Raw genomic sequence first — 13344 nt, 5'->3', positions numbered from 1 at the left:
CTTACATCTCCAGGGAGGAATTTGCAGCTGTCAGGGAAGCCCAGGATTTTGCGGTGGGTAAGGGGGCAGGGGCTTCCTCCTCCTTGCCAGTGGAAGAGAATAATCGGAGGGTGACCCTCTAGCTGACCTTTATTCAAAGCACCGTGCTTCCTGGACGAGCAGGGAGAGGGAACTGCTCTGGAAATGCACGAAGTTCTGAACAAAGTAAATTTGTCTCCTGGCCCCTCCTCTCTATTCACGTCTGAAATCCTTCCAAATGCTGTTACCTAATTCAACATTGCCCTAATTTACAGGCTGCAAGGTCAGGTGGTGGTGATACTCCTGAAATCCCATATCCATATTCCTAATCTGAAAGGTGCGCCTCACCCCCCTAATCTAAACAGTCTTCAGCTGTAATCAGCAAGTTGTGGAATCATAGATGTCATAGAATGGGGCACAGACCACTCCTAATGGGGGAGCTCAGCTAGGAGCACTTATGGGCTTATCTTTTCTCCTCTACTCATTAGGCTGAGCCTGTCTTTATTAAAAATATTGTTTTGGGGCTGGGTGTGGTGGCTCACACCTGTAATCCCAGCATTTTGAGAGGCCCAGGTGGGTGGATCACCTGCAGTCAGGAGTTCAACACCAGCCTGGCCAACATGATGAAACCCTGTCTCTAACAAAAAATACAAAAATTAGCTGGGCGTGATGGTGCATGCCTATAGTCCCAGCTACTGGGAAGGCTGAGGCACAAGAATTGCTTGAACCCGGGAGGTGGAGGTTGCAGTGACCAGAGTTCAAGCCACTGCATTCCAGCCTGGGCGCCGGAGGGAGACTCTGTCTCAAAAAAAAAAAAAAAAAATATATATATATATATACACACACACACATATATATATATCTCATTTTGTTCATCATGGAGTCTTGGCATTAATTTTTATTTTTTTAAAAAAATCGTATCTGCTGGGCACGGTGGTTCCCGCCTGTAATCTCAGCACTTTGGGAGGCTGAGGTGGGCAGATCACGAGGTCAGGAACTCGAGACCAGCCTGGCCAATATGGTGAAACCTTGTCTCTACTAAAAATACAAAAATGAGCCAGGCGTGGTGGTGCACGCCTGTAATCCCAGCTACTCGAGAGGCTGAGGCAGAAGAATTGCTTGAAGCCAGGAGGCAGAGGTTGCAATGAACGGAGATCGCACCACGGCACTCCAGCCTGGGTGACAGAGGGAGACTCCATCTCAAAAAATAAATAAATAAATAAATGGCGTATCACAAAATTATTTATCTTCACTGCCTCCTTCAATTGTATGAGCAAGGCCTGGTCTCAGCCCTACTACCAGGGCATTGACAAGGCTCAGACCCCAGGTGGCCACTGTTAGAGGACTCAAAGGTCCTCCTTCAATATTCACATTCTGTTTTTAGATCTAGCCACTGTGCTTTTTTTTTTTTTTTTGAGACAGAGTCTTGCTCTGTCGCCCAGTCTAGAGTGCAGTGGAACCATCTCGGCTCGCTGCAACCTCCACCTCATGAGTTCAAGCTATTCTCCCGCCTCAGCTTTCCAAATAGCTGGGACTACAGGCACATACCACCACACCCAGCTAATTTTTTGTATTTTGAGTAGAGAGGGGGTTTCTCTGTGTTAGCCAAGATGGTCTCAATCTCCTGACCTCGTGATCCGCCTGCCTTGGCCTCCGAAAGTGCTGGGATTACAGGCGTGATGAGTCACCGCGCCGGCCACCACTGTGCTTTCTTAAATGCATGTCTTCTGTAAATATGAGAACAGCTCAATTGATGAGACATTGGAAGGTGGAAGGGATGTTGCAGAAGTAGAATGCAAAATAAGAGCTCTCAAGTCTTCATTTTACAAAGTGGGGAGGTGGGTAAATGCCTAGGGTTTTGTTTTTTGTTTTTTCCCAAAAATAAAGGTTTAACGATATCATTAATGTAACCAATAGGGATAATTAAAAATAGTGGCAGGGGCCGGGCGCAGTGGCTCAAGCCTGTAATCCCAGCACTTTGGGAGGCCGAGACGGGCGGATCACGAGGTCAGGAGATCGAGACCATCCTGGCTAACACGGTGAAACCCCGTCTCTACTAAAAAATACAAAAAACTAGCCGGGCGAGGTGGCGGGCGCCTGTAGTCCCAGCTACTCGGGAGGCTGAGGCAGGAGAATGGCGTAAACCCGGGAGGCAGAGCTTGCAGTGAGCCGAGATCCGGCCACTGCACTCCAGCCTGGGCGACAGAGCGAGACTCCGTCTCAAAAAAAAAAAAAAAAAAAAATAGTGGCAGGATTGTGTGGAAAGGAGAGGTAGTCGTGTCTTAGTCATAACAGAAAGTCAATAGATAACACCTACAGTTGATAAATAACACAAGTATATTTTTATGTGTTTTTGTTTTTGTTTTCTTGAGATAAGGTCTCATTCCTGTCGCCCAGGCTGGAGCACAGTGGTGCAATTATGACTCCCTGCAGCCTCAACTTCCCGGGATCAGGTGATCCTCCCACCTCCGCCTCCTAAGTAGCTGGGACTACAGGCATTTACAGCCATGCCCAGCTAATTGTTTGTATTTTTAGTAGAGATGGAGTTTTACCATGTTGCCCAGGATGGTCTCAAACTCCTGGGCTCAGCCAACCTGTCTCCCTCAGCCTCCCAAAGTGCTGAGATTACAGGCGTAAGCCACCGCACCTGGCCCACAAGAATATTTTTAGAGGGATGGAAGTTAACACCAGAAGAACTAAAAGCAAAAAATTAATAGTCTCTGGGGAACAGGGTTAAGACTAAGGAGGAGTGAGGAAGAAGAACTGAGAACTGTTGCTTTTCTTTTCTTTTGTTCTTTTGTTTTTGTTGTAATTGTTGTTGTTGTTTTTGAGACGGGGTCTTGCTCTGTTGCCCAGGCTAGAGTGCAGTGGTGCAATCAGCTCATTACAACCTGGAACTCCTGGGCTGGAGCGATCCTCCTACCTCAGCCTCAGACTGGCTTGGACTACAGGCACGTGCCACCATGCCCAGCTATTTTTTTTTTTTAATTTTTAGTAGAGCCAGAGTCTGTCTATGCTGCCCAGGTCTCAAACTCCTGGGCTCAAGCAATCCTCCCGTCTCGGCCTCCCAAAGTGCTGGGATTACTGGCATGAGCCACTATGCCCAGACTGCTTTTAATTATAAACCTGAATGTATTTTATTTTTTAAAACCATGTGCAAGGCCAAGAGCAGTGGCTCACACCTGTAATCCCAGCAATTTGAGAGGCCAAGGCAGGAGGATTGCTTGAGTTGAGGAGTTGGAGACCCACCTGGGCAATATAGGAAGACTCCATCTCTACCAAAAAATATATTAAAAACTGGGCAGGCACAGTGGCTCATGCCTGTAATCCCAGCACTTTGGGAGGCTGAGGCGGGTGGATTGCCTGAACTCAGGAGTTTGAGACCAGCCTGGCCAACAGGGTGAAACCCAGTCTCTACTAAAAATACAAAAATTAGCCAGCTGTGGTGGCGTGCACCTGTGGTCCCAGCTACTCGGGAGGCTGAGGCAGGATAATCACTTGAACCTAGGAGGCAGAGGTTGCAGTGAACTTGCGCCACTGCACTCCAGCCTGGGCGACAGAGCGAGAACTGCATCTCAAAAAAAAAAAAAAATTTCAAACCACTGTTTTTTACTGTATTGTCCTTGAATGGTGATAAGAACTATTAGTCCATGAGAGATTTAAAATCTTTCTAAACTGTAATGAATCAATTTAGACATCTTTATAGTAATTTTTTCAGGATCTTTGGGATTGTAGCTATTTTGTTGCCTTCATTTTGCTTGCCTTAATTTTATGTAATAAACACCTATTGTTCTTTAAAAAAAAAAAAGAAGACAAAATACAGGAAAAAAAGTCTCCAGTTGTTTAGAATATAGGAGTCTTACACCACATCCTTTTAAAAACTAATCTACTATGGACCCTGTATTATTCAAGGGATGCAGACACAGCAAGAAATAAGAGTGAACAATCCCTGCTCTCGCCGGGCACAGTGGCTCACGCCTGTAATCCCAGCACTTTGGGAGGCTGTGGCGGGTGGATCACCTGAGGTCAAGAGTTCGAGACCAGACTGACCAACATGATGAAACCCCTGTCTCTACTAAAAATACAAAAATTAGCTGGGCTTGGTGGTGGGCACCTGTAATCCCAGCTACTCAGGAGGCTGAGTTAGGAGAATCGCTTGAACCGGGGAGGTAGAGGTTGCAATGAGCCCAGATGGCGCCATTGCACTCCAGCCTTGGCAGTAAGAACGAAACTCCATCTCAAAAAAAAAGTATTTAAGGTAATACATATAGCTTGCTTTTTTTTTTTTTTTTTGAGACAGTCTCTCGCTGTGTCACCCAGGCTGGAGTGCAGTGGCCCAGTCTCGGCTCACTGCAATCTCCACCTCCTGGTTTCAAGCGATCCTCCCACCTCAGCCTCCCCAGTAGCTGGGATTACAGGCACCTACCACCACACCAGGCTAATTTTTCTATTTTTAGTAGAGATGGGGTTTTGCCATGTTGCCCAGGCTGGTCTCTAACTCCTGGCCTAAATCTGCCTGCCTTGGCCTCTCAAAAGTGCTAAGATTACAGTCATGAGCCACTGTGCCTGGCTTATTTTTTAAATTACTTCTACTTTTATTAATATTGCTTCAGAAATGAGAATCCAATTGATTAGCCCGTTCAACAAAGATTGACTGAAATCCTGCTGAGTCCCAAGCACTATTCTAGGTACTGGGGCTACAGCAGTGAAGATCAAGTCCCTGTCCTCAAACTGTTGACTATTACTGCTCACTGGTTTACTAAATCAGGGTGGAGTAATCACTGTTCCCTGATCTCCCCTGGTTTTATGTCCAAGGTGGGTATACTATACCAGACCACAACCCTTGTCAACATTTGGAAATGTTAACATTTCCAAAGGTAGGGAGCTAGTGCTAGTTCATTTCATAAAAAAGTGACTTAGCGACCGAGTGCAGTGGCTCATGCCTGTAATCCCAGCACTTTGGGAGGCTGAAGTGGATCACAAGGTCAGGAGTTCGAGACCAGCCTGACCACTATGGTGAAACCCCATCTGTACTAAAAATCCAAAAAAATTAGCTGGGCGTGGTGGTGTGTGCCTGTAATCCCAGCTACTCAGGAGGCTGAGGCAGGAGAATTGCTTGAACCTGGTAGGTGGAGGTTGCAGTGAGCTGAGATTGTGCCACTGCACTCTAGCCTGGCGACAGAGTGAGACTCCATCTAAAAAAAAAAGCAAAACTGTGAAAAAATGACAAGCTACTGCATATATATATACACACACACACATATATATATACGCGTATATATATATACATGCATATATATACACACACACACACACATATATATATATATTTTTTTTTTTTTTTTGGACACAGGGTCTTGCTCTGTTCCCCAGGCTGGTGGTGCAATCATAACTCACTTCAGCCACACACTCCCTACCTCTCAGCCTCCTAAACTGCTGAAATTACAGGCACACCCCACACCCAGTGCCTATTAAATTTAAATTCATAAAACCACTTCTCAAAGAGAACCATCTTGTGACAACAAAGACTGCATTGTACATATTCAGTTAACAAAGAACAGTATCAATAGGGCACCACACACCATGATGTCAACTGTATTTAGGGCCATCTAAATAGACTAGTACTTTGAGTGCATGCAGTTTCAAGATGAGGGGGTTGAACAAGATCACTTTTAAACTTCCAACCACAAACATTTTTAAGATTCTGTGACTTTTATCGACTAAAGCAAAACATTTGTGAAATTTGCATTTGATGCAGCAGTTCTTATCTAATTCAACAAATATTTGTTGAGTACATGGAAAGTTGATTCTATCTTCAGCAAAAATTAAGCAGACTTGACCAGGCGCGGTAGCTTATGTCTGTAATTCCAGCACTTTGGGAGACCGAGGCGGGTGGATCACTTGAGGTCAGGAGCTTGAGACCAGCCTGGCCAACAGGGTAAAACCCCATCTCTACTAAAAATACAAAAATTAGCTGGGCGTAGTGGCACATGCCTGTAATCCCAGCTAATGGGGAGGCTGAGGCAGGAGAATTGCTTGAACCTGGGAGGCAGAGGTTGCAGTGAGCCAAGGCTGCACCATTGCATTCCGGCCTGGGCAAAGAAGCAAGACTCCATCTCAAAAAAAAAAAAAAGAAAAGAAAAAAAAAAAAGGCTGGGCACAGTGGCTCGTCCCTGCAATCCTTTTTGGGAGGCCAAGGCAGGTGGATCACCTGAGGTCAGGAGTTCAAGACCAGCCTGGCCAGGCTGGGCGTGGTGGCTCACGCCTGTAATCCCAGCACTTTGGAAGGCCGAAGTGGGCAGATCACGAGGTCAGGAGTTCAAGACTACCCTGGCCAATATAGTGAAACTCTGTCTCTACTAAAAATACAAAAAAATTAGCCAGGTGTAGTGGTGTGCGCCTGTAGTCCCAGCTACTCGGGAGGCTGAGGCAGGAGAATCACTTGAACCTGGGAGGTGGAGGTTGCCTTGAGCCAAGATCGTGCCCTTGCACTCCAGCCTGGGCAACAGAGTGAGACTCCATCTCAAAACAAAAAAGACTAGCTTGGCCAACATGGTGAAACCCTGCCTCTACTAAAATACAAAAATTAGCAGGGCATGATGGTGGGTGCTTGTAATCCCAGCTACTCAGGAGGCTGGGACAAGAGAATCATTTGAACCTGGGAGATGGTGGTTGCAGTGAGCTGAGATCATGCCACTGCACTCAGCCTGGGTGGCTAAGTAAGACTCCATCTCAAAAAAAAAAAAAAAATCAAGCAGACTCAAATATATGTACACATGTTCACAGTAGGAAAAAGTGGAAACAACCCAAATGTCCACCGATTGATGAAATGAATAAACAAATTATGGTCCCTCCGTGCAGTGGAACATTACTCAGCTGTCAAAAAAAGAGAAGAGTACTGACGCATGATACATGCCTGGATGACAACAGAGCAAGACTCTGTATCAAAAAAAAATAATCATACAATATGGTATATTTTTTTTTTTTGAGACGGAGTCTCACTCTGACACCCAGGCTGGAGTGCAATGGTGCGATCTCGGCTCACTGCACCTCTGCCTTCCGGGTTCAAGCGATTCTCCTGTCTCAGCCTCCCAAATAGCTGGGACTACAGGCGCACGCCACCATGCCTAGCTAATTTTTGTATTTTTAGTAGATATGGAGTTTCATCATGTTAGCCAGGCTGGTCTCGAACTCCTGACATCAAGTGATCCTCCTGCCTTGGCCTCTCAAAGTGTCAGGATTATACGTGTGAGCCACCACGCCCAGCCACATATTGTATGATTCTTTTTTTTTTTTTTTTTTTTTTTTTTTTGAGACGGAGTCTCATGCTGTTGCCCAGGCTGGAGTGCAGTGGCGCGATCTCGGCTCACTGCAAGCTCCACCTCCCGGGTTCCCGCCATTCTCCTGCCTCAGCCTCCCGAGTAGCTGGGACTTACAGGCGCCCGCCACCGCGCCCGGCTAATTTTTTGTATTTTTAGTAGAGACGGGGTTTCACTGTGGTCTCGATCTCCTGACCTTGTGATCCGCCCGCCTCGGCCTCCCAAAGTGCTGGGATTACAGGCTTGAGCCACCGCGCCCGGCCTTATTGTATGATTCTTTACTTGAAATGTCCAGAAGAGGTAAATCCATAGAGATGGCAAGCTGATTAATGGTTGTCAGGGGCTGTGGGAGGGGAGAGTTAGGAGCAACTGCTTAAGAGGTACACGGTCTCCTTTTGGGGCCAGATGCGGTGGCTCATGCCTGTAATCCCAGCACTTTGGGAGGCCAAGGCAGGCAGATCACCTGAGGTCAGGAGTTTGAGACCAGCCTGGCCAACATGGCAAAACCCCTTCTCTACTAAAAATACAAAAATTAGCTGGGTGTGGTGGTGGGCACCTGTAGTCCCAGCTACTCAGGAGGCTGAGGTGGGAGAATCACTTGAACCCAGGAGGGGGAGGTTGCAGTGAGCTGAGATCTTGCCATTGCACTCCAGCCTGGGCAACAGAACAAGACTCCATTAAAAAAAAAAAAAAAAAAGTGCCAGGTGCTGTGCCTCACGCCTGTAATCCCAGCACTTTGGGAGGCCAAGGTGGGCGGATCATGAGATCAAGAGATCGAGACCATACTAGCCAACATGGAGAAACTCCTTCTCTACAAAAAATGCAAACATTAGCTGGGCGCGGTGGCACACGCCTGTAGTCCCAGCTACTATGGAGGCTGAGGCAGGAGAATCGCATGAACTGGGGAGGCGGAGGTTACAGTAAGCTGAGATCACCATTGCACTCCAGCCTGGCAACAGAGCAAGAGTCTGCCTCAAAAAAGAGAAGGGGGGGATCTCCTTTTGGGATGATGGAAATAATTTGGAACTAGAGGAAAGGTGGTAGTCACACAACATTGTGAATGTACTAAATTACACTGAATTGTTCACTTTACTTGTTTTTGTTTTTATTTTTATTTTTGTAGAGACAGGGTCTTCCTACATTGCCCAGGCTGGTCTCAAACTCCTGGGCTCAAACAGTCCTCCTGCCTCAGCCTCTCAAAGTGGTGGGATTATAGGCATAAGCCACCATGCCCAGCCTAAATTGTTCTTTTTTTTTTTTTTCTGAAACAGCCTCACTCTGTCACCCAGGCTGGAGTACAGTGGCTCCATCTCGGCTCACTGCAACCTCTGCCTCCCGGGTTCAAGCAATTCTCCTGTCTCAGCCCCCCAAGTAGCTGGGACTACAGGTGCACACCACTACACCAGGCTAATTTCTTTTTTTTTTTTTTTTTTTTTTTTTTGAGACGGAGTCTCACGCTGTTGCCCAGGCTGGAGTGCAGTGGCGCGATCTCGGCTCACTGCAAGCTCCGCCTCCTGGGTTCACGCCATTCTCCTGCCTCAGCCTCCTGAGTAGCTAGGACTACAGGCACCCGCCACCGCGCCCGGCTAATTTTTTGTATTTTTAGTAGAGACGGGGTTTCACTGTGGTCTCGATCTCCTGACCTTGTGATCCGCCCGCCTCGGCCTCCCAAAGTGCTGGGATTACAGGCTTGAGCCACCGCGCCCGGCCTACACCAGGCTAATTTCTGTATATTTAGTAGAGACAGGGTTTCACCATGTCAGTCAGGCTGGTCTCAAACTCCTGACCTCAGGTTATCCACCCACCTCGGCCTCTCAAAGTGCTGGGGTTACAGGCATGAGCCACAATGCCCGGCCGAATTGTTCATTTTTAAATGGTTGACTTTATGTTATGTGAATCTCGTATCAATAAAAAATAAATAAAAGGAATAAACTATTCAAAAAAAAAAGTCAAGTAGAGAATGCATGGTAACCAGGTAGACGAAAGATTTTAGAGAAGAGATTTTTAAATCCAGAGGCAGTTTCAGCCAGGTGAAGTGGGTCACACCTGTAATCCCCACACTTTGGGAGGCTGAGGCAGGAGGATCGCTTGAGTCCAGGAGTTTGAAACCAGCCTGGTCAACACAGCCAGACTTCATCGATACAAAAAAGCTTCTTACAAAATTAGTTGGGTGTGGCTCACACCTGCATTCCCAGCTGCTCAGGAGGCTGAGGCATGAGAATCACCTTAGCCTAAGAGTTCACAGCTACAGTAAGCTATGATTGTGCTACTGCACTCTGGTCTGGGTAATAGAGCAAGGCCCTGTCTCTGAAAACAAACAAACAAACAAACAAACAGGTGTCAGTTTGGACTAAAGTTCTTCTCAAGTCTAATATTTTATTATTGTACAGATTCAGCTCTTGGTGTTCAATTCTGACAACTGGATGAATCGCAGCCTTCTTAGATCTATCACCTAACTGTACAAAAGAGACCAAAATTAAATTTTTGCTAGAAATCTAAAAAATAATAATAATAATAATAAACAAGTACAAAGAATAATCAGCTCTGCCAGGCTTTTTTTTTTTTTTTTTGAAATAGAATCTCACTGTGTTGCCCAGCCTAGAGTGCAGTGGTATGATCTTGGCTTACTTCAGCCTCCACCTCACGAGTTCAAGCAATTCTCCTACTTCAGCCTCCCAAATAGCTGGGATTACAGGTATGCACCACCATGCCCAGCTAATTTTTGTACTTTTAGTAGAGATAGAGTTTCACCATGTTAGCCATGCTGGTCTCGAACTCCTGACCTCAATTGATCAACCTGCCTTAGCTGCCAAAGGTGCTGGGATTACAGGCATGAGGCACTGCGCCTGGCCCTAAATTTTTATTTGTTTATTTATTTTGAGACAGGGTCTCACCCTGTTGCCTGGGCTGGAGTGCAGTGTGCATTCTTAGCTCACTGCAGCCTCAACTTCCCAGGCCTACATGATCCTCCCACCTCAGCCTCCCGAGTAGCTGGGACTACAGGTACATGCCACCACACTCAGCTAGTTTTTGTATTTTTTGTGGAGACAGGATCTTGTTATGTTGCCCAGGCTGGTCTTGAACTCCTAGGCTCAAGCAATCTGCCTACCTGGGCCTCCCAAAGTGCTGGGATTACAGGTGTGAACTATCCACCTGGATATTTTTCTTTTCTTTCTTCAGACCAGACCTTGATCTCAGACCGCCCAAGGGATTTGCTATGACTGGAAGGAAGGAGAGAGGGAAGGTAGGGCTGCTACCCAAGAAGAGTAAAAAAAAAAAAAAAAAAAAAAAAGAAAGAATTGATATTCAGATTTTGACATTCAAAATGGTATTTTAAAAACAGCTTGAGATATAATTTACATACCCTACGATTTACCCATTGAAAGTGTGTAACTCAGGCCAGGCGCGGTGGCTCACACCTGTAATCCCAGCACTTTGGGAGGCCAAGGTGGGCGGATCACCTGAAGTCAGGAGTTCGAGACCAGCCTGACCAACATGGAGAAACCCTGTCTCTACTAAAAATATAGAATTAGCTGGGCATGGTGGCACATGCCTGTAATCCCAGCTACTCAGGAGGCTGAGGCAGGAGAATCGCTTGAACCTGGGAGGCAGAGGTTGCGGTGAGCTGAGATGGCACCATTACACTCCAGCCTGGGCAACAACAGTGAAACTCTGACTCAAAAAAAAAAAAAAGTGTGTTACTCAATGGTTTTTAATATAATACATTATGAATTTTTTAGATTGTGGTAAATTATATATAACATAAACTTTTCCATTTTAACTTTTTTTTTTCCCTCTGGGAGACGAGGGTCTTGCTTTGTTGCCCAGGCTGTTCTGAAACTCCCACCTCAAGCGATCCTCCTCCTTTGGTCTTCCAAAGTGCTGGGATTATGGGGTAAGCCACTGCATCTGCCCATTTTAACCATTAAGTATACAACTCAGAGGCATTAATTTACAATGTTGGTGCCACCCGAAATAGGATTTTGCAGAGAAAAGAAAAAGTGGCTTGATATCCCAGCAAAAGCAACGAAGAATTTTTTTAAATTTCTTTATTTTTCATTTGTCATATCAAGGACCCTGAAGGCCAGATTTTTTGCTACCATGTACAGAAGAAACTCCTCTCTGACATTAAGACTTAGCCACTCCAGCCTGGGCGACAAGCGAGACCCTGCACACACACACACACACACACACACACACACACACACACACACACACACACACACTTAGCCAGCAGGCCGAAAATGGTAAGAAGGAAGACATGACATAGAATAAATGAAGGAGAGCAGTGTCCTTCCAGACAGAGAAGTCAATGGGGAGAAAGGAAGAGGGACAGAGGTGAGGGAGGCAGATCTACCGACTGAGATCTGGGACAGGGAGGGGAGCCTTTGTCCCCACTCCATATTTGAGCATCTGGAAGAAAACCCTTGGGCAGGGTGGGGGCCCCAAGCCAACATTTTTAAGATGCGCGTGACAAGGTCAGAAGTAAGGAAGATCCAGTTTGTGCTCCGGGACTTTCCTTAGACACTCAGCAGCATGAATGCTTGGTTGAGAGTTTTGGGTGCCTACTCTGGGACCCACGCTGGCAGCATCATGGCAGAGATTCAGAGGAGTCAGCTGTGCCAGCGATTGGAGGGGAGGTTGACTCAGCAGGGAGGAGGCACTGAGTCCTGACTGAGCCAAGAAAGAGCATATGTTAGGAGCGGACTCCAACCACTTAGACACAGAACTGGGACACCACGTTACAGGACCCAGCTGTGGCTAACATTGCTAATTGCCTCCCAGAGATTCATTCCCCTTTTGTACTAAACAAACCTCTATTTTATGTGGCATGGCAATGTGCCCAACAACTTATGCTCACTTCCTCAAGCTTCCCCTGGGAAAGTCGGCTAGAGGTGCTTCTGGGAAAAAGCTTTTCCTTTCCTGATAAATGGGCACAGACATCGGTGTGCTATCTGGGGCCGAAGCAGCCATGTTGTTACCCTGAGGTGATGAGGATGACGACAAAAGCCATCAGGCCAAGGTGGCAGAGCAGAAAGACTGAAGGAAGAGAACTACTCTCTTGGGAAGAGCACGATTTATCTGGAGCAAATACTTTAATAAGAACCAAATTAGGCTGGGCGCAGTGGCTCATGCCTGTAATCGTACTACTTTGGGAGGCCAAGGTGGGCAATCCATCTCAAAAAAAAAAAAAAGAAAAGAAAAGAAATTAATGGCTAGCAGACTGATAGACAAAGGACTTTGTGAAGAAAGTAGAAATGGCCGCTTGAAGATTTTTTTTTTTTTCAGACGGAGTCTCACTCTGTTGCCCAGGTTGGAATTCAGTGGCACGATCTCCACTTACTGTGACCTCCGCCTCCCGGATTCAAGCAGTTCTCAGCCTCAGCCTCCCAAGTAGCTGAGACTACAGTTGCGCGCCACCACGTCTGGGTAATTTTTGTATTTTTAGTAGAGATGGGGTTTCACCATGTTGGCCAGGCTGGTCTTGAACTCCTGACCTTAGCTGATCCACCCACCTCGGCCTCCCAAAGCGCTGGCAGCCCCACTTGAAGATTTTTATTGTTTTATGGTGTGTTGTGGGTAGTGGTGTTGCACTCCAATTTTTTCTTTTTTTTTTTTTTTGAGACATAGTCTCGCTCTGTCGCACAGGCTGGAGTGCAGTGGCATTATCTCGGCTCACTGTAAGCTCCGCCTCCCAGGTTCACGCCATTCTCCTGCCTCAGCCTCCCGAGTAGTAGCTGGGACTACAGGCGCCCGCCACCACGCCCCACTAATTTTTTTGTATTTTTAGTAGAGACAGGGTTTCACCGTGTTAGCCAGTATGGTCTCGATCTCCTGGCCTTGTGATCTACCTGCCTCAGCCTCCCAAAGTGCTGGGATTACAGGCGTGAGCCACCGTGCCTGGTTCCAATTTTTTTCATAAAATGTCTATCGCAGCCGGGCCTGGTGGCTCAAGTCTGTAATCCCAGCACTTTGGGAGGCCGAGGCGGGCAGATCACAAGGTCAG

This window comes from Macaca nemestrina, chromosome 10 (genome assembly GCF_043159975.1).
Source record: "Macaca nemestrina isolate mMacNem1 chromosome 10, mMacNem.hap1, whole genome shotgun sequence".
Taxonomy (NCBI): domain Eukaryota; kingdom Metazoa; phylum Chordata; class Mammalia; order Primates; family Cercopithecidae; genus Macaca; species Macaca nemestrina.
The sequence above is the reverse complement of the archived record's forward strand: the minus strand, read 5'-3'. Positions refer to the sequence as shown.